At 39.2% G+C, this 21,517-nt stretch overlaps 1 non-coding gene across 1 annotated transcript; it reads left to right on the forward strand.

Moving 5' to 3' along the window:
- Positions 1 to 17,713: 17,713 nt before the first annotated feature.
- On the forward strand, positions 17,714 to 17,849 carry LOC111760466 (small nucleolar RNA SNORA16B/SNORA16A family). The gene has a single exon (XR_002794141.2). It is a non-coding gene; the product is annotated as a small nucleolar RNA SNORA16B/SNORA16A family (small nucleolar RNA).
- Positions 17,850 to 21,517: the final 3,668 nt, after the last annotated feature.

The following is a 21,517-nucleotide window of genomic DNA, read 5'->3' on the forward strand; positions in this document are numbered from 1 at the left end:
CTATTCTCTAACCTCATTCTATTTTCTGGTGACCCATATTCAAGTGATTAACTCCATGAGATTATACAATATATTTAGTTATATAACTATATATATATATTTAGTTCATATTTCAGTAGTGCAATCATGCAGTATTTGTCCTTTTGTATCTGGCTTGTTTCACTCAGCCTAATGTCCTCCAGATTCATCCATGTTGTAATGTGCTTCATGACTTCCTTTCTTCTTATAGCTGCATAATATTCCATTGTGTGTGTATACCACAATTCGTTTATCTGTTTATCAGTTGATGGACAGCTGGGTTGTTTTCATATTTTGGCAATAGTGAATAATGCCTCTATGAACATGGATGTGCAGATGACTCTTCATGTCACTGCTCTCAGTTCTTCTGGGTATTTAACTAGTTGTGGTATTACCAGGTCATATGGCAAGTCTATTTGCAACTTCCTTAGCAACTACCAAACACTTCTCCACAGTGGCTATACCATTCTACTTTTCCACCAATAGTGAATAAGGATTCCTATCTCTCTACACCTTCTCCAACACTTGTAGCTCTCTGTCTTTTTAATAGTGGCCATTTTGATATGTGTGAAATGATATCTCATTGTAGTTTTGACTTTCATTTCCCTAATTGCTATTGGCATTGAACGTTTTCTCATGTGTTTTACTGCCATTTGTATTTCTTCTTTGAACAAATACCTAGTCAAATCTTTTGCCCATTTTTTAATTGGGTGGTTTGTCTTTTTATTATTGAGATGTAGCATCTCCTTATATATCATGGATATTAAACACTTATTGGAAATAAGATTTCCAAATATTTTCTCCTACTGACTTGGTTGCCTTTTCACCCTTTTGACAAAGTCCTTTGAGGTACAAAAGTGTTTAATTTTGAGGCAATCCATTTATCTATTTTTTCTTTTGTTTTCATGCTTTGAGTGTAAGATCCAAGAAACTACCACCTACCACAAGGTCTTTAAGAAGTTTCCCTACATTATCTTCTAGTAGTATTATGATCTTGGCTTTTATATTTAAGTCTTTGATCCATTTTGAATTGATTCTTGTATAGTCAGTGAGAATAGGAGTCCTCTTTCATTCTTTGGGTTATGGATATCCAGTTCTCCCAGCATCATTTCTTGAAGAGACTGTTTGTCCCATTAACATGGCTTTGGTAGCTTTGTTGAAGACCAGTTGGCCGTTGAATTGATGGTTTATTTCTGGATTCTCAATTCTATTACACTGATCAATGTGCCTATCTTTATGTCAGTACCAAGCTGTTTTGACCACTGTAGCTTTGGAATGTGTTTCAAGGCCTGGCAGTGAAATTCCTCCCACATGACTCTCCTTTAGACCCTGGGGTGCAAAATGGCTGAAAGTGAAAGGTTGAAGAGAGATAATCCATGCACAAAGCAACCAAAAAAGATCAGAAGGAGCTATACTAATATTAGACAAAACAGACCTTAAATGCAAAAAAGTTATAGGAGATACAGAGGCCATTAAATATTAATAAAAGGGACAACCCACCAGGAAGAAATAACAGTCATAAATATCTATGCACCTAACCAGGGTGCCCCAAAATACATGAGGCAAATTTTGGCAAAACTGAAGGGAGAAATAGACACCTCTACAATAATCATTGGAGACCTCATCAGACTGCTCACATAATTAGATAGCACAATTAGATAGAAGATCAATAAGGAAAGAGACAACTTGAACAATATGATAAATGAGTTAGACCTAACAGACATATAAAGAACATTTCACCCCCTTTATCCAACTCTTCTCCTTCTGGAATGCCCAAGACACATACATTGCTTCACTTCATATTATCGTTCAACTCCCTGAGCCCCTGCTCAAATTTTTCCATTCTTTTCTCTCTTCAATTTCAGCTGTTCTGTTTTTTATATCACTCATTCTTTCTTCTATCAATTCAAATCTGCCATTATATGCCTCTTATATGTTTTTTGTAGAATATTTATATTTATTCGCAGAGAAAGAAAATATGCTTTCAACTTTCAACAGTTGTGTGTTACAAAAGCTGTAAAACTCTAGTGATATTAATACCAACACTATTTTTGATGATGATATCCTTTTACCTATTTTGTCCCCCATAATTTTTATTAGTGAAATTGTGAGCTTACGCAGCATTCATTTATAACATGCAGAATTCCCATGTATCACCCCACCACCAACACCTTGCATTGTTGTGGCATATTTGTTACAAATTATGAAAGAACATCACCAAAATATTTTTGCTATGTCTAAAGCTTACATTTGGTGTATTTTTCCATTAACCACTCTATTATTAACACGTTGTATTAGTATTTTACATTTGTTATACTTCATGAGAGAAGGTTCTCATATTTGTACTGATAACCACAGGCCATTATCCACCACATAGTTCACTGTTATACAGCCCCATATCTTCTACACTCCATCTAAAGTGTACTCTCAGTGGCACTCACTTTTTTCACAGAGCTGTACTGTCATTGTCTTAGTAAATTTAAGAATGTTTTCCTTACTCCAATAGAAAAACATCCCATGCCTCCCTATTATTGACCTTTAGCATTCCTCTTGTACCTTGCAAAGGCAAAGACCAAAAAAGAAGGAAGGTCCAATGATGAGCCCTTGATACTAATGACTATGCTTGTAAGCCTGTGCACCTGAAATAAGAACAAGGCCTAGAGCTGCAGGGTGCCTAAGAGTTACCTCCTGAGAGCCTCCAGTTGCTCAAATGTGGCCAGTCTCGAAGCCAAACTCAACATGTAAATGAGTTGCCTTCCCCCCAGTGTGGAACATGACTCCCGGAGATGAGCCTCCCTGGTGCTGAGGGATTACTACCAAGTACCAGCTGATGATGTAACTAGAAAATGACCTTGAATAAAAGGGTCAACTCAGACCAGCAGAATATCTCAGTCTACATATAATACCAGGAGTTGAAAATGCTTTTTGACCTGAATAAAAGGGGGAAATGGAAAGGACAAATGAGTTTATATGACTATGAGTCTACAAAAAGAGCTGGGAGGTTATCAGAGGGGTTGCCCTTATGCACACCTCAGCAGAGTCCCAGAGACAGACAAGGTAGATATCACCCCAGGTACTAGTGCTCCTGAGGGCTATGAAGACACACAGGTTCTAAGGTCATGGCAGATGGCTCTGGAGTTCAGTGTCTTGCCAGTGGGCTCTACTTTGGAATTTGTGTTTCTTTGTGATGGAGCTGGACTCAGATGTGATCTTTGTCCACAAGCCTCTCCTGTTACTTTTACCAGATCTGTAGTTGGTGCTGGGGTTTAGTGTATACCCAGGGGACCTGAATCTCTGGACTGACCATGTGATAGCCAGGACCTAAGCCTCAACAGACTTGCAACTCCTACACTCTGGTTGATTGGACTTACCCCACTCAGCTAACATGGAGGTGAAGAAGGTCAACCACCACACCAGGGAGCCAAGAGTGCCTACAACTGAAAGCAGGAGAATTGCATCCAGCATCCATGTGGAATCTAAGCCCCCTCTTGGTATAGATGTGGAGTGGACACAACCATTCTAAGGTCCACAGGATGGAAGAATAGAGTATGGATTAAAGTGGACTTACTGATATTCTAAAAACAAAACAAAACAAAACAAAATCCCTAAGCTCCATTAACATATAACTACATATATGAATATCATTTTTTTTTGCATTTTCAAATATATGTTCAAGTTTCCTTCAATTTTGTGCACAGTGCATTTGATTTGATTTTAAATTGTAAATTCTAGCAACAGACATAGACTCTATGCTGCATGCAGTAGCATTTTCAGAGTTCATTCAGATAAACTGGGCCTGAATTTATGCCTTTGGGGAGGATATTATTAAATATATTCAATATAGGTACTTCAGAAAGATCACTGTGCAATTTGTTTTCTGACTTTTTTTCAATAATCATAAAATTTCCATGGCTACCCTTTTTTTCTTGAAATTAATTTTAGTAGAATTCTCTTTATCAGATTATTCTTTATATTATCTACCATCTGCTAGGACAGATCTATAGAACAAGAGCATATCATCTACATGGGAAAAATACAATTAATGTAACTTATGGACAATAGTTAACAACAATATTGTCAAATAGCAATGCTAAAGGTCTTATATGTTTTTTATCTCACCTATCTCTCTGTTACTTTTCTTTTCAGGTTTTCAAATTCTTTGTGCTTGCTCAATGTCTTCTTGATGTCCTTTATCTTTTTAGCCATATTGTCTTTCAACTCACTAATTTGATTTAGGAAATTTGTGTGCATCTTTTTGATTAGTTGTCTGAAATCTGCATCTCTTGTGGGGCTTTGATATATTCCTTTCCTTGAGCTATTTCTTCCATTTTCTTAGTATGGCTTGTAATTTTTTGCTGATATCTAGGTGTCTGAATAGGATGATGAGTTATTCTGATGCTCAATTTCTCTCTCTTTTGTAGGGATGTAGTGGTGAGAGACTGTGTGTTGCTGTGGTATTGGTTCAACCTGCTCTGGGTCTTTAGGATTCTCCCTGTTAATTGCTCAAAACTGGACCCTGGCTGCAGTAATGAATTGCAGACCCCCTTCCTAGGCCCTTGGGGAGGGAGGATGTAATGGTTGGGAAAAAATCTCTTATTTACTTTTTTTTAAGATGTATTTATTTATTCCCCCTTCCCCCATTGTTTTTTTGCACTCGCTTTCTGCTTTCTATGTCTGTATGTTCTTTTGTGTCTACTTGTCTTCTCTTTGCTGTATGTTCTTCTGTGTCTACTTGTCTTCTCTTTAGGTGGCGCTGAGACTGATCCTGGGACCTTCCAGAGTGGGAGAGAGGTTCCAGAGAGCTGGGACCTCAGCTCCCTGGTCTGCTGTGTCTCTTATTATCTCTCCTTTGTGTCTCTTTTTGTTGCTTCATCTTTCTTCACCAGCTCTCCATGCAGGGCAGCATTCTGTGTGGACCAGCATTCCACACAGGTCAGGACTCCATGTGGACCAGCTGTCTGTGCAGGCCAGCTTGCCTTTACCAGCAGGCCCCAGGATCAAACCCTGGACCTCTTGTATGGTAGACAGAAGCCCAATCACTTGACCCACATCTGCTTCCCTCTTTATTTACTTGTAATTTCTTCTCATGCACTTTCTTGGTCTGCCAGCAGATGGTGATCTTTGGCAGCTCTCTCTGTTCAATGCATGGTCGGAGTGTGTTTGCTGTAACAGGGATTGGATCAATGTTATAGAAGTTCCTGCCTAGAAGTTAAGAGTGTCATATTTCAAACTTTCTCAGATGCAGTTTTCCAACCTTTGCTGGCAGTCCCCTCCCTTTTCCTGGGTAGGAAATAAGTCCACTGCCTTCTGCATCATCAACAACCAGCCCTGGTCAGAAAAGAGGTAGATTGAGAAAGCTGGATCTCTTTGTCCTGGATCTCTTTAGTTCTGGGCTGGTTCCCAAGGAAAACAATGGCACAGCCCCACCTGGCCTGGAAGGGCTCGTGGGACACAGCAGACCAAATTTGTGGGTCAAAATCTGAGTCAGCCTTAGATTGTGTCCCTCTCTCTCTTTTCTCCTGGGGAGATGGACCCCTAGGGGCCCTGTTGTAGCTGCAAGCCCCAAGGCCTAAGAATTCAAAAGTGTCTATAGTGTGGGGGAGAATACTGGCAGTAGCAGCTGCCACTTTTAACTCACAGTCTTGCCATTCTTTTCCTTTCCCCTCTCTCTTCTGGGCAGTGTCCAGCCTTCTCCTGGTGTCCTAAACCCTAGAAGATTTTTTTCCAGGCTGTTTCTGCCTGTCTTCTAGCTATTTTTCTGGGAGAGAAGAGAGTCCCATGTCTTTCTAGTCTGCCATCTTCCTGGAAGACAACAGAGCTGGTCCATCTAGCTACAGAGTCTATACTTGTCCTACTACATCCAGAACAGAAAGAGAAATATAATCCCAGAAGAATTGGAACAATGCATGTTCATTGCAGGGTGAGTATTCATGCTTCATTAGGGCACTTCAAAAAGTGCAATTTTTCTACAACAAAGATCCTAGAGCTAATAAATGAATTCAGCAAAGTGACAGGGTACAAGATCAACACCCAAACATCAGCAGTGTTTCGGTACACTGGTAATGAACAATCAGAAGAAGAAATGAAGAAAAATATTCCATTTACTATAGCAACTAAAGGAATTAAATATCTAGGAATAAATCTAACCAAAGATGCAAAGGAACTGTAAACAGAAATCTACAAAACACTACTAAAAGAAATCAGAGAACTAAAGAAATGGAAGGACATCCCATGCTCATGGATTGGGAGACTAACTAGTGTTAAGATTTCAATTCTACCCAAAGTGATTTACAGATTCAATGTAATCCCAATAAAAATTCTAACAACCTTTTTTGCAGAAATGGAAAAGCCAGCCATAAAATTTATATGAGAAGGTAAGGAGCCCTGAATAGCCCAATCATCTTGAAAAGGAAGAATTATTTGAAGGAGTCACATTTCCTGATCTTAAAACTCATTGCAAAGCCACAGTAATCAAAACAGCATGTTATTGACATAAGGACAGACATATAGACTGATGGAATTGAATTGAGAGCTCAGAAATCAACCCTCACATTTATAACCAACTGAATTTTTTTTTTAAGATTTATTTATTTATCTTATCTCCCCTCCCCCTCCACTCTGCTCCATCCTGCCCCACCTCACCCCACCCCAGTTGTCTGTTCTCTGTCTGTTTGCTGCGTCTTCTTTGTCCGCTTCTGTTGTCAGCAGTGGCACAGGAATCTGTGTTTCTTTTCCTTGCTTCATCTTTGTTGTGTCAGTTCTCTTGTGTGTGCGGTGCCATTCCTGGGCAGGCTGAACTTTCTTTCGCGCTGGACGGCTCTCCTTATAGGGCACATTCCTTGCTCGTGGGGTTCCCCTACACAGGGGACACCCCGGCGAGGCATGGCACTCCTTGCACGCATCAGCACTGCTCATGGGCCAGCTCCACACAGGTCAAGGAGGCCCAGGGTTTGAACCGTGGACCTCCCATGTGGTAGATGGATGCCCTAACCACTGGGCCAAGTCCGCCACCGCCAACTGAATTTTGATAAGCAAGCAATGACCATTCAGTGGGGGAGGGGGGGATGGTGGGAAGTTTCTTTTAAAAAACTGTGCTGGTCAGAGAAAATGTGGCATTGGTGTGGGAAGGGTGGCCATGGTGGCTGCTGGGTGCGGGGAATGGGAGGAAGAGATGAGATGTGGAGGCGTTTTCGGAACTTGGAGTTGTCCTGGGTGGTGCTTCACGGACAATTACGGGACATTGTAGATCCTCCCAGGGCCCACTGGATGGAACGCGGGAGAGTGTGGGCTATGATGTGGACCATTAACTATGAGGTGCAGCGATGCCCAGAGATGTACTTACCAAATGCAATGGATGTGTCATGATGATGGGAGAGAGTGTTGCTGTGGGGGGAGTGGAGGGTGGGGGCGGTGGGGTTGAATGGGACTTCATATTTTTTTAATGTAATATTTTTTAAAAAATGAATTAAAAAATAAAAAATAAATAAATAAATAAATAAATAAAAAACTGTGCTGGGAAAACTATCTCTATTTGCAAAAGAATGAAGATGGACCACCACCTCACACTAATACAAAAATCAACTTAAAATGGGATCAAAACCTAAATAGAAGCACCAGAACTATAAAGCTTCTAGAAGAAAGTGTAGAGAAGCATCTTCAGGACCTTGTGTTAGGCAATGGTTCTTAGACTTTTCACCCAAAGCACAAACAATGAAAGAAAAAAATAGATAAATGTGACCTCATCAAAATTTAAAACTTTTGTACATCAACAAACTTCAGCATGAAGGTAAAATGACAACTTACTCAATGGGAGAAAGTATTTGAAAACACATATCCAATAAGGGTTGAGTATCTAGTATAAAGAAAGAAATCTTTCAACTCAATAACAAAAAATCAATCCAATTAAAAAACCAAAACACCACTGTAGGGGACTAATAATAGGGTGGTATATGGGAACCTGGTATTTTATGCATGATTTTTCTGTAAACCCACAACTTCAAGTCAAAAGACTTGAATAGACATTTCTCCAAAAAGGGTATACAAATGGCTAAAAAAATCACATGAAAAGATGCTTAACATCATTAGCCATTAGGGAAATGCCAATCAAAACCTCAATGAGATACCATTTCATACACACTAGAATGTCTACTATTAAAACATGGAAAATAAAAAGTGTTGGAGAGGATGTGGAAAGATAGGAACACTCATTCATTGCTGGTGGGGTTGTAAAATAATGCAGTCACTGTGGAAGACAGGCAGTTTTTCAGAAATTTAAGTAGAGAATTATCATATGACCTGGCAATCTCAACTACTAAGTATATACCCAAAAGAATCTAAAGCAGGGACTCAAACAGATATTTGCACATTGGTGTTCATAATGTTGTTATTCACAATTGCCAAAAGTTGTCATCAACTGATAAACAGGTAAATAAAATGTGACATATACATACAATGGAATACTATTCAGCCCTATAAAGGAATGAAGTCTGATACTTGTGACAACATGGATGAACCTTGAAGACATGATGTTGAGTGAAATAAGTCAGACAGAAAAAGACAAATAGAATATTATTTTACCGATATGAAACAATTAGAATAAGAAAATTTATAGATTCAGAATCTAGAATATAATTTACCAGGGGATGGGGTGGGGATAGGGAATGGAAAGTAAAGGCTTAAAGTGTACAGAGTTTCTTTTTGGAATGATGGAAAAGTTTTAGTGATGGACGGTGGCGACAGTAGCACAACATTGGGAATGTAATTAATGGCACTGAAGTTTACATTCGAAAGTGGTTAAAAGGGGAAATTTTAGGTTGTTTATATGTTACTAGAATAAAATTCTTTCAAAAATCCATGGAACTGCACAATGCAAATTTTGAACTCTAAGTTAAACCATGGACTATAGTTAACAGTACACTTATAAAATTATGCTGTCATCAATTGTAATAACTGTACCTGATGTACTATAAGAAAATTATTAAGAATTGTGAATTCATGAGCTTTCTAATCAATAATGTCTGCTGTTTTAGCCTAGAATTGTGAATGATTAACTTGTCCATTGTCCTTTGGAATGTTGTAACGCTGCTATGCGGGCAACCCCCTCACCTATTAACCAAAAAAAAAATGTTTAAAAGGAACAATTTACCAGACACGCAGCATTTGCCCATCCTGTTTGTATCCCCTGTAAAAACAAAAGCAGAAAACCTTTATGTTCCTGTTCAGTGTACCATGAATAGAATAGAACAAAGACCCCTCGATACACCCCAGCTCTCCTGTGGAGGGCTGGCCACTGCCCGCCCCCCATGGATTTGGTTACTTTCGATGAGGTCATTCCTCACAAGTTGCAAGACTCATTGGAGTTCTGAGGTTTGCAACCCCTTAAAAAGGATGGTCCCCAAGCTACCAGTCAGAGCCTCACCCAGAAGGGGATGCTCTGCCTGGGACCATTTTTCCAATCAGGACTCTGATAGGCTGCAAAGGGATCACATGCAAGGTCAGATGCTGAGTTTTCCCTTGATTTGGTGAGTGGCTATATAAACTTTCATTCTTTCCTATGTCTTTAATTGATTTTTTTTTTGTGATAGCTCAATTGTTAAAATCATTTGATATAACCCAAAACTCATTTGATTGAATAAAGCTGCCTTTGCATAGCATTTAGAGTTTTTGCCTCTTCCTTAGCAGAACATTTTTGCATAGTCAGCAGGATTCATTATATATTAAGCTTCCATTATTGATAACCTTTATTTAGCAAAACAGTACCACATCCAGTATTGCAGTCTGAAGCTGGGTGTATGGGTATACCTCAGAAAAACATGTTCTTAAACTTAATACATTCCTGTAGGTGTGAACAAACTTTAAGTTGTGCCTTTTGATGATGTTACTTCACTTAAGGCATAGCCCAGGAAGGGTTGTAAACTTGTTACTGGAGTCCTTTTTAAGAGGATGAAATGCAAATAGAGACAGAGAAAGCCATGAAAGCAAGAAGCTGAAGTCATTGAAACCTGGAAGAGAAGGGAGAGACCAGAAAATGCTGCCATGTGCCTTGCCATGTGACAGAGGAGCCAAGGATTGCTGGCAGCCGGTCTTTGAGATGAAAGCATCACACTAATGATGCCTTGATTTGGACATTTTCCTAGGCTCAAAACTGTGAGTTAATTCCCATTGTTTAAGCCAAAATGTTTCATGGCATTTGCCTAAGCCACCTAGGAAACCAAAACACCGTTGTAGGGGGTTAATAATAGGGTGGTATATGGGAACCCAGAATTTTATGCACAATTTTTCTGTAAACCTGCAACTTCTCTAATAAAATTTTAAAAGCTGCAATTCCGCTTTTAAACTCCTGCACATATAATCATAAATACTCTTTCTATTAAATGAGGCTCACAAAGTTCTAGCATTCCAGTCTGACTGAATAACTGCAGTGATGTCCTCCAGTGTTCCAAAAAATTGTGATGTCAAACAATGGGTTAAACCTTCCCCAGTGCCAGGAACTTACCCAACCAAAAGCCATGTTTGGTGGTTTTCCTCTTATTTCCACAAGAACTCTAGGGGTCGCAAAAAAAAAAAAAAATGCTATTTTATATCCATTTCCCCTAAATGTTGATAGAGTGTGAGGGTCCTGACTAATGGGTAGAGATTTCATCATCTGGGTCCCCTGCCAACTGCCATGGAATGGTTCAAACCTCCGGTCTACAAAGGCTTCTTATAAGGAACCTAAGGACATTTTTTTTTTGCTGAAAAGCATGCTATTTGCAAGGCAGCCAAAGGAAGGTTTCTGTATTTCTCAAATGTTTTAGAAGAAACAAAATCTCTATGAAGACCCTGTGCAGTATGACTTGAGACAATCACTTGGCTTTCTTACAGAAGAATTAACATGTATGCTATCTGCATCCCTCATGAACTCATCCTAATATAATTTGTGCATTTGACAAGATAGAATGCAAATAAAGAACAAGAAGCAGGGTTGGTTGCTGTGTTTCCAAAGTCCAGGACAAAGAGCTTAGGCCTGGGTTGCCCACGTTTTTTCACTCTTACACCATGATCTGAAATCCACAATAATGCTGAGTCAACAGGATGCAAGCTGGGATGTGACTCAAGCATGAGTCAAGCACCATGGAGGCTTTAGTCAAACCTATTTTTCTTTTGTCAGGAATTCTTCATAATGCCCCAGTTTCATGATCTCATTTTAATGGAGCTAAATTCCAAATAGTTCAGAATTATAGAACTAGTTACATGCACTCCAGTTACAAGGCCAATTACTAAAAGAGTCAAACTTGTTAGGGGTGTGGCAGTTTGAGATTATTCATGAGTTCCAAAAAGAGAGATAATGTTTGTAAACTGTTCTGATCCTCTGAACATAATACCCTTGGATTGTGTTAGATTCAAGTGAAATGTCTTCGATTACATTTCGCTAAGATTAGGGCTTTGATTCGACCAGGTCAGTAGGGTGTAACTCAGGTTAAGTCCCCGCCCCCTTGGCGGGCTGATATAAACAGGCACTCACTTAAGAAGACACACAGAAGAAGATACACGAGAAAAGAGAAAGAGTTCCATAGATGCCAGAGAAGAGAACTTTGTCACGACACAGAAGAGGAGAGAACTTTGATCCTGCAGCCCCAGGAAGAGAGACAAGCCCTTTGCAAGCCTACAGCTGAGACTGGAAAAAGCTGGGTGCACGGAGCCTTAAGAAGAAAAGAGAGACCAGCCAGAGGTCACCTGCTATCCTGCTTCAACACGTGGCAGCTGACTTTGGTGAGAAAGTCCCTCCTATGGCACCTTGAGTTGGACTCTTTAAGGCCCTGGAACTGTAAATTTTTACCCCAAATAAATATCCTTTTAAAAGCCAACAGATTTCTGGTACTTTGCATCAGCACCCCTTTGGCTGACTAATACAGCGGGGATCAGCTGCGGTCAGGTTAGGAACCCCCAGCCTCTTGGTTCACAGTCTGCTGCAAAAGTGATCAAGTGGCAAGTCCTTAAGTTAGTCCTCCTCCCACTACCAGGGGAGTTGAAACGCTTGCACAGCAAATATGCAATGCAGAATCAGTTTTCTTTTCAGATTCTATCAAAAAGTGACCCTTTCCCCCTTAGAGAGATTTGAAATGCCCCTTCCACTAACAAAGTGCGAAGAGAAGTGCACTGATACTGCAAAGGGAGGGCTGCTGTGCAAGAGAACACAGAGCCCTCGGGCTGGAGAGCAGAAAAAAGAGGTCCCTTCTGGTGATTCCCATAAGTGGGAATAAAAGCCACGCAGCATTTTCCTGAGAATACTGGCATGGGGGTGGACAGTGGGAGGAGCTAGTTCAAGAAGACTCTTTACCTTAAGATGGTATCGTCAGCAAGTTAGAGGTCAGAATTTAAAATTATAAGAACAATACAGAAAGAAGCAAACATCCTAGCTTAAAATGTCATGGGGCAAGTTCTTACAGGGCCCAAGAGAATCCCCAAACATAAAAGAATAAAAATAAACCAGACCTTAGTTCCTTGGTCGTCACTGGTTTCCTAGTGAGAAGCTACTGAAAAATTTATACCAGAATCCATTGTGTATACTTTGTGTACAATATATCAATACTTAATGAAGTTCTAATTTAAGTGTCAGAACACAGTCATTCTGAATAGATTTAGTCATGTCTTCATAAAATCCCAAACTTAAGAACCACTCCAGATACTATCAGGTAGAGGCACCTGCACTGAGGAAACTGTACCTGAGTATTTCAGGTAAGTTGCTGGAGCACGACCAGGATGGGTAAGGCCAAGTCGGCAGCCCCCAACAGAATGCTTCCTCAACAAGGCGTATTTCTTTCTGCCTCTGTGTGATGCACATTACACTTGTTAAGTAAGCAAATATTAAAGCCTAAACATCTCAGGGAGGCTGCACCCCAGGGTCAGGAGGAGGCCGGCCCTCGCTAGCTGTATGCTGGATGCCTGGGGCTTAGCACAAATACCAAAAGACATCCAGTGGGGTTCAGCTATTAAGATCCAATGTAATTTGTGCATCTTAAAGGTAGTTCCTAAAGTCACGAAAGGTGATTACAGCCAACCTGAACCAAAATAGATGAAATACTGGGAGCAAAGAAACCAGCAGCTCCAATTATTCTGAGAGTTTGTTTAGGTACTTTTGACTAGAAGCTTTTGTCCCTGGCAAGATTTTTAATTTAGTCTTGTATTTGTGCCCTTTTGTTCTTTTTTTGAATTTATTTTTGACCAGATCATGTATTGTATAAGGTTCAAAACTCAGAGAGCTAAAAAGAATGTATAAAATTAGTAAAGTGAAAGCTCTCCTTCCCACTCCTGACTCCCAGCAACCTAATTCTCTTCCCCCAAGATAAACAATAATTGTGTGTGTGTGTGTGTGTGTGTGTATCTGTGTTTCCTCCCAAAGAATATTTTACAGATATTCAAGCAAGCTGGATGTGTTGGAGAAAAGAACATACATATTCTTTTCACTACTTTTGTACAGATCATAGCAACATCAAAGAACCTGTATTTGAAGGATAAACATCAACTTATCTAAATGTAAGGCTAACAAGTTGGTAACACTCATTCACAGCAATCATGATTGATTTTAAAGAGATTTTTTATATCTTATAGAGCTGTGATTAAATTCTGTTTTGGGTCAGAGACCCTTTTTGAGCATCTTATGAAAGTTTTGGATCCTCTCCACAGAAAAAGAAGCACATATGTGCTTATGTACCCAAAAATGCATATAGTATCAGACAGTTTCATCATCCACCCAAACTATCCCCAACAATGAGAGCATCCATAAGAAAAATATTCAGAGAAGGAAATTTGCCAAAATTCATATAGTTATGAAAAATGGCAGAACAGGGATTCAAACCATGGTCTGCGTGACTCCAAATCTCCTGCTCTAGCCCAGCACCATGACCCTTCTGTCCCCTTCCTCTCCTCTACTTGTTTTTGCTATCAGAGCCCCTTCCTAAAAAGATGGGACGATGGGGTACACGGTGTCAGTTCAACAGGTTCTGTTGCCCTCTTTGCCCACCTATCTTGGTCAAATTGAAGCTAGAGTTATGCCTCATTGTACTGTCCTGACAATCTGTTTTATCTCCTTGAGATGGAGCCTTTTGCCTAAAAAGTGATACAGGATTGTATTAAATAGATACAGGCAAAGGACCCCGGAAAACAAGACAGAGATACAGCATCATCTGTGTAGCTACTGATATTTTTAGTCCCAATTTCCTACATGTAGGAATTTAAAGTAAAAAGCGATCAGCATCTTTTATAAGACAACTAGTAAATGTTAGCCTAAGTTTGGTAGAAAGTTCAAGGGTTAAATCAAAGATAAGATTCATGGTTACAGTCATACGAATGGCTTTCTTTTTAAGAAACGCTATAAAAAGGAAAAATGGAAAAAAGCATCTTGGAGAGCAGAACAGTGAATCAAAAGTTAAACGGCCCCTGTCATCGCTATCATCACACTGCCTAATTCAGAATTTCAGGGATTTTTTTCTTATGGAAGAACTCTTCCCCACGCTCCACAAATGTGGGGGCCTAGATGTCAGATTTGCCCTTTCCTTACAGATTTAATCATAGTCACACCAACCAGTCATAACCTGCTGGAACTCGAGGGAGGGACAGAAAATGAGTCATAGCAAGTAAAAGAGAATAATGGGGAGGGACATGTGGAGGAACAGGGCAGGGCACTGTAGAGAACAATGGTGGATTTACTCCTTTGTGTGCTATATTAGTCAGCCAAAGGGGTACTGATGCAAAGTACCAGAAATCTGTTGGCTTTTATACAGGATATTTATTTGGAGTAGAAGCTTATAGTTACAAGGCCCTAAAGAGTCCAACTCAAGGTACCATCAGAATAAGAGGTACTTTCTCAGGAAATGTCTGTTGCCACCTGTTGAAGCAAGATGGCTGCCAATATCTGCAAGGGTTCAGCCTTCCTCTTTCATCTTAAGGCTCCACGGGCCCAGCTTCTTCCCATCTCAGCTGTAGGCCGGAAGGCTCATTTCTTTCAGGGCTCAACTGCTCTGTTCTCTTCACAGAGTTAGCAATAAACTGTTAGGGAAATGTCTCATGTCTCTTCCCGGGGCCACAGGATCAAAGATGGCAAGTTCTCTGCTCTTCCATGTCTATGGAGCTCTATCTATTCCTCAGTGTATCTTTTTCAGTGTGAGTGTCCATTTATATAGCCTACCAAGGGGGCAGGAAGTCAATCCTGCTTGCCCTAATGACATGGTCAAATCAAAGCCCTAATCTTGATTTAATCAAGTAAATGTAAAGCCTTTGAATTTAAATGAATCAAAGGATATCAGGCCCTTTTAAACAGACTAGTTAACAAACATTATCCATATCTCATTTCAGAATTCCTAAATAATATCAAACTGCCACATATGCCTTTCTAGAGTATAGTATAGAGAGGCAGAACCAAGACTCTGATGGCTTAGGAAACTGCCCAATAATTCCAACTGTTAAAATCTCAGCTTCTGAAGTCAGGCAGATCTGCTTGGATTCTAGCTATGTCATTTTGAGCTACTTACTTACCTTCTCTGAGCCTCTACTTCTGTAAAATGGGGAAGGTAGTGGTTTATCTCATTAGATTTCTGTGATTAAATTAAATGAGACAATGTATTGGCACCATGCCTAACAAGTTGTAAATGTTCATTTGTAGACATTTTAATGAACTGATTCAAGGGTGTCACCCTACTTATAATAAAAGCATTCTCCAGTGATGTCCCAGGAAGGGAAATAAACTCTGAAGTGGGTTTTGTCTCCTTAGGCCTTAAAACAACTAAGTCTTCTAGTTGGCACCTATGTTTTTTGTTTGTGTGTTTGCTTTCTACTTTTTAAAGTCATGAATGGATGTTGAATTTTGTCAATTGCTTTTTTTTTTTAATGCCTATAGAGATCACTGTTAATGTATTGAATTATATTTACAAATGGTAAATCAGTCTTGCATTCCTGGAATAAATCCAACTTGGATATTGTTTATGCTTTTAATGAATTGCTGGATTCAATTTTCTCATTTTTGTTTAGAACTTTTACATTTATGTTTATGAGAGCTATTGATCTGTACTTTCTTTTGTGAATATCCTTTCAGGTTTGGGCCTCAAGATTTTCCTAGCTTCATAAAATGAGTTAGAAGTGTTTCCATTTTTTCATTCTATGACAGAGTTGTATCTGATTGTTTGTTTTTTGTGGTTCTTTTGGAGTAAAAGGCTACTTACTGTTTTAAGTTTATTTCTGAGTTGCAAAGATTATCTCCCCTTCCCCATCAAACAGACAGAAAGCACAAGGATCTTCTTTCCCTTGCATGTGTGGCAGAAACCTTAGCAGCAGATATTAACTGCCCCGGGGCTGTCAGATGTGCATATATGAGTATTTTTAATCTCTCTTAAATGTTTGGAAGATTTCACTGGTGAAACCATCTGACCTGGGTTTTCTTTGTGGGTTTGCTATAAATTACAGATTTAATTTCTATATAACCATAGTATTATTCACATTTTCTATTTCTTCTTGTGTCAGTTTTGATAAGATTTTCCTCAAGAGTATGACCATTTATCTGAACTTTAAATTAAGTGACCATAAAGTTGTTAATAATACACAATTATTCTCCTTTTAATTTTATTAGAATTTACTGTGATATCTTATTTTTTTATGTCTGATCATGATAATTTGTGCTTTTTTTTTTTTTATCAGTCTTGCTGGGGGATCAGGAATTTCATTAGACTTTTCAAAGAACCAATATTTTGCTTTGCTGATTTCCATCATTATATGATTCTTTTTATTTCATTAATTTTTACTTATATTTATTAATTCATTTATTCAACATTTCAGTTTCATTTGTTGTTCCTTTTTTAACTCACTGAGATGGATGCTTAGATATTTTACTTTCAACTTTTCTTCTTTGCTAATATATGAATTTAAGGATAAAATTTTTCCTTTAAGCACTGTTTTAGCTTCTCACTATGATTCCATTCATAATATTTTCAAGTCTCCATTGAATTTTCTTCTTTGACCCATGGGATATTAGATTTTCTTTTTTGTTGTTGTTGTTTTTAATTTACAGCTTAATTCCTTTGAAATTCTTTGAGACTTGAACACTTCTAAAGAAAATTGTGTACGCTGAAGCTGCTGGGTATACTGTTCTATTATATCAGTTAGGTCAATTTATTCATTAAGCTTTCTAAATTTTCTGTATCCTTACTATTTATATTTGTTTCTTCTATATGTGACTGGAAAAAGTTGTTAAAATCTCCACTAAAATTTTATGAGTTTGTCTTTAAGCCATTTCAGTATGGACAAATTTTGCTTTATATATACTGAAGCTATGTTATTAAGTTCACACAAGTTTGAATTGTTATATCTTCCTAGCAGATTGATCCTTTTATCATTCTGAAATGTCTTTCTTTATCTCTAGGAATATTTCTTCCTTAAAATCTTCTATTTGTGAGTCTTCTCTTTGTATGTCTCTCAATAAGCAGCATATATTTGTGAGTTTTTTTGCTGTCCATTTTAGCTTTCTAATTGGAATATTAAGTCTATTAAGTCAGTTTACACTTAATATAATTACTCATATTTGAGTTATTGGTCTTCTTACTACTTTGGTTCCTAATTGTCCCTCCTGCTGTGTGTTCATTTTTCTCTATTTCTTGCTTTCTTTTGGATTATGCAATTATTTTATTCTATATTTCTCCTTTCCTAGAAGTTTTATATAAAATTGTGTAGTGGCTATTATCGAAGCTGCAACTGCTTCCACATAGCTACTGTGGTCAAAAAGGAGCCCAGAGTGACAGTTTTCCTTGACGGTTGCTGTTCTGCTTGCTGAAATTGATCTGCAACAATTTTGGGAAAAGACAGTTTCCATTGACTTTCTCAAGTGTGGGCGGAGACATTTACTGGCATGTTTCCAGAAGCTAGCAGAATAGGGTTTTTCAGAAGTACCTTGCTGGGGCCAAGAAACACTGTTATAAAGGATTAGTAGAATATTAGTAAAAAACCCATTGGCACACCTGGTACAAATCTCTGCAGTGCTTTGGATCACAAGCCAGATAAGTTGAGTGAATCAGGATCAAAGATAAAGGGCACAGAAGTTGTAAAGTAGAATTAAGGGGTACCTTGATACCTGGATGCTTAAAAGTATTGTCAATGGGACCATTCAAATACTTGTGATTCTGAGGACCAAATGAAGGGAACACTTTGTTCAGGACAAATGTGTTTTCATCCTAGCTGTGTGGAAGTGATGTGGGCTATGGGTGGGAGGAGGCTCTTTGTCTCTTAAGAGATAACCTAAACTATCTGTAACTTGTGGGTATGGGATGATAAAAAGGCTGCAGTCCTGCCCTTGGTGACCATGGCAAGGACTTCAGTCCCAGGAAACAGTTTAACAATGCAAGGTCTATAAACTTTAAGTATTCAGGGGAAATGCAAACCAAATATGCTAAAAGCTTATCTAGAATGCCTGATGTCCATGCTAAAAGCTTACCTAAGATGTGGAAGATATGCATGCTAATTCAAGCCTATTGAGAACTGAAACAAAAGGACCATTTAACCTTTACTCTCTGTATAAAAGAAACTCGAAAGTCTTGTTTGGGGCTCGGGTTTGCAACAGGAAGCTCCTGAGTCCAGCCAGCCGCCAATAAACCATTTTTCCTTCTCAAAATCATTCCTGAGTCCTGGACTCTCTATACACAAATAATTGAATCTCTCCCAAATTCTACAACAGAAGGAAGATTCCAGGATGACTAGCCTTTTGGGGGAGTGAGGACCCCCAGGGGATCATGAGCAGGTGTTGAAAGGCAGGATCCTCAGGACCTGGTTACCCCTGAGTTTCCAAATAGTGTTAACAAGTCTGAAGGTGCCAGCCTATTGCTGGAGCAGGTCTGTGATACCTAGAAAGTCATCCTCATCTGATTATGGACCTAGAGTTGGGAGAAGCACTGGGAAGAGGCAGGCTAAAAGGCAGCTGGCTGGTTATTAGGTGGAAATTGTGAACACGGCAAGGAGAGTCCTTTGCTTTTTGCTGAGTGCTTATATCCCTTGTGTCTGACATGTTGGTGACCAATGAAAGATTTACTCTATGGAAAAAAAAATTGTGTAAATGTGTGTAAATGTCTTCAAAGAGATCCACAACCTAAAAGGAGTGAAGAACCACTGTTGTGGAATATCTACAAATACTTGATGGTCACAATCATATATTAAATACCTAATTAACATAATATTGTGAGCGATGGTTCCAGAAAAAAAATTGCTGTTTATGACCAGTATCTAAATACTTGATTCCAGCCCAATTGTTTTCTATTATGATGTTTCTTTTCTACCATTAAATAACACTGTAACTCTAATGCCGAAAACCCCTTTATCACTTGAGTGAGCCTTCTTTCTAGAACTGCAGTCTAAATTCAGATAAATCTACCCATATGACTAAAGTTTTTCTTTAGGGCTATCAGGTACAATGATCGCCAACACAGGACTACCATAATGGTGACCCATTATGGCCCTCTATTTCCTTTTTAATCATATAAAGATTGTGTTCTATTTATGAACAAACTACATTTTATTTTCACAGCTTATGATAATGTATTTTTAGCATTATGACTGTGGATCCACTTTAAATTTATTTGGCCTCTCCTTTTGGGTAAGTACTTTAGAGATTTGTTACAGAAAATGTATTACATACAAACCACTCTTCTCTTTGCATGCTTGGAAATCACTGAATAGGCTTTGGGATTGTGAGCCAATTTAAACCAGCAAATTCATAACAAAAGCAACATAAACAAGCAGAAGATTTCCACCGACTGTGTCCTGTGGAATGGTGCATTCTAGAGAATAAGACTGAGGGTAGAATATTTGTTCTCAGGTTCTTGCAAGTTCCAAAATGTTAAGTTATCACATCTCTTGCCTTGCCTAGTCCAGGACTCTGACCCCAGCCTGGGGCTCGGCAGGTGCCCGGCGCCCTGCTGCCTTTGGACACATCCATTCCCTCCTACCCAATCCCCACCTGCCCTATGACAGGAAAGACCCCTGCCCTCTCTGAACCCCTTGCCTCAATCACCCCACCTGACTGGAACCCCAAAAGACCTCACCCCTGAACCAGGGATTTAAAGGAGAGTTAGGGGACTATGGTGCAGGACTGGCACAATGCCTGGCACATCAGAGGTACTCAAAGATATGGACAAATAAAACAAACAAGTGCGAGAACAGGCCACGGAGAAAGTGGAACTCAGGAGCTGGCTACTCAGCCAGCTGTTCCTGTTTTCCCTCTTACCACCAAATTTCTGCTAAAAACCCTTCAGGCCTCCAGATTTCTCTTCCTGGGATTTGGTTCCCATACAAGTGTTCTGGCCTCCTTGCCTCCTGGGTCTTGAGGAATTCAGGGTCTTAGTTTTGGGGACTAGCTCTCCACTGTTCTCTTGGCTTGCCTTTGATCCTATCCAGGGCTTTCTCTGACTTCTCAGTAGCAATTCCAGACCCGGCATTCTGAAGGCATTCCTTAAACACTAAATGCCATGTGGAACTGCACTCGGTTCTCAAGGAATTACCATAATGCAGTTTTCACTAGATAGATCTGGAGAAGGACATTCAACATACATTTAGAGCTTGGCATAATAGAGATTGACTAATAATAGTGTTAATAAGTTCCTCTGGAGCTACTCAGAGAAAATCATGTGGTGGCACCAAATATTAGCTATTTTAAGATAAGTAAGATGTGAAGCTTGTTTTCAAGAAATTTACCATTTTTGTACTACATCAGAATTAGTCAGAATTCTTTGGTAGCAAGTGGTATTTTTTTTTTTTTTTTACATTTTTAACTGAATTGTGGAAATTTATGGCCTGAAATTCAACAAAAAGTATGACTCCCTTCTGAGCCCTAATCCCAGCTTCTCTTTACATGTTGGCTTTTTTCTCTTAGATCAACTTTCTCCAAGTCACTGGAAACACGACTGTTAGCAGCACCAGGGCTCATATCATCCAGCTTTGTCACCAGATATGACCCAAAGAAAAAGAAAAAACCAGGGAAAGTTTTGATTGACCCACCTTGGGTCCAGTGCTCATTCCAAAATCAATCAGCTGTGGCCAATGGGATGGCTGGTACAATTAGCCCAACTTGAATCAGATGTCCTCAGTCAATCAACAGTGACCAGAAGACTGAGAACTGTTAGAACACAGCAGCTCCTATTAAAATTATATGTCTAAAATAATTCTTGGCAGATAACACCATAAGCATGCCTACTAATTAAAGAAGTAGTTCCTTTCACTCATGGAACATTCTAAGATGGAGACATTTCCTGGAAGGACCATTTATTTATATTTCAGTGGTTTATAACATTTCTCAAATGTATGTGGGTGCCTCTGACTTCAGGGAAAAGTCTGGAGCTCTTCAATGTGAAGACCCCTCTGTCCTCTAAACTTGCTTATTCTCTAGCTAATGCCCTCCTGGTCTAGGATATTCTCCACTGACTGGGTCAAATCTCTATTTTGGGGCCTTGGGAATGAACCATAATAAGCAAGTATATTTATCTCTTGTGGG

This window comes from Dasypus novemcinctus, chromosome 8 (genome assembly GCF_030445035.2).
Source record: "Dasypus novemcinctus isolate mDasNov1 chromosome 8, mDasNov1.1.hap2, whole genome shotgun sequence".
NCBI lineage: Eukaryota > Metazoa > Chordata > Mammalia > Cingulata > Dasypodidae > Dasypus > Dasypus novemcinctus.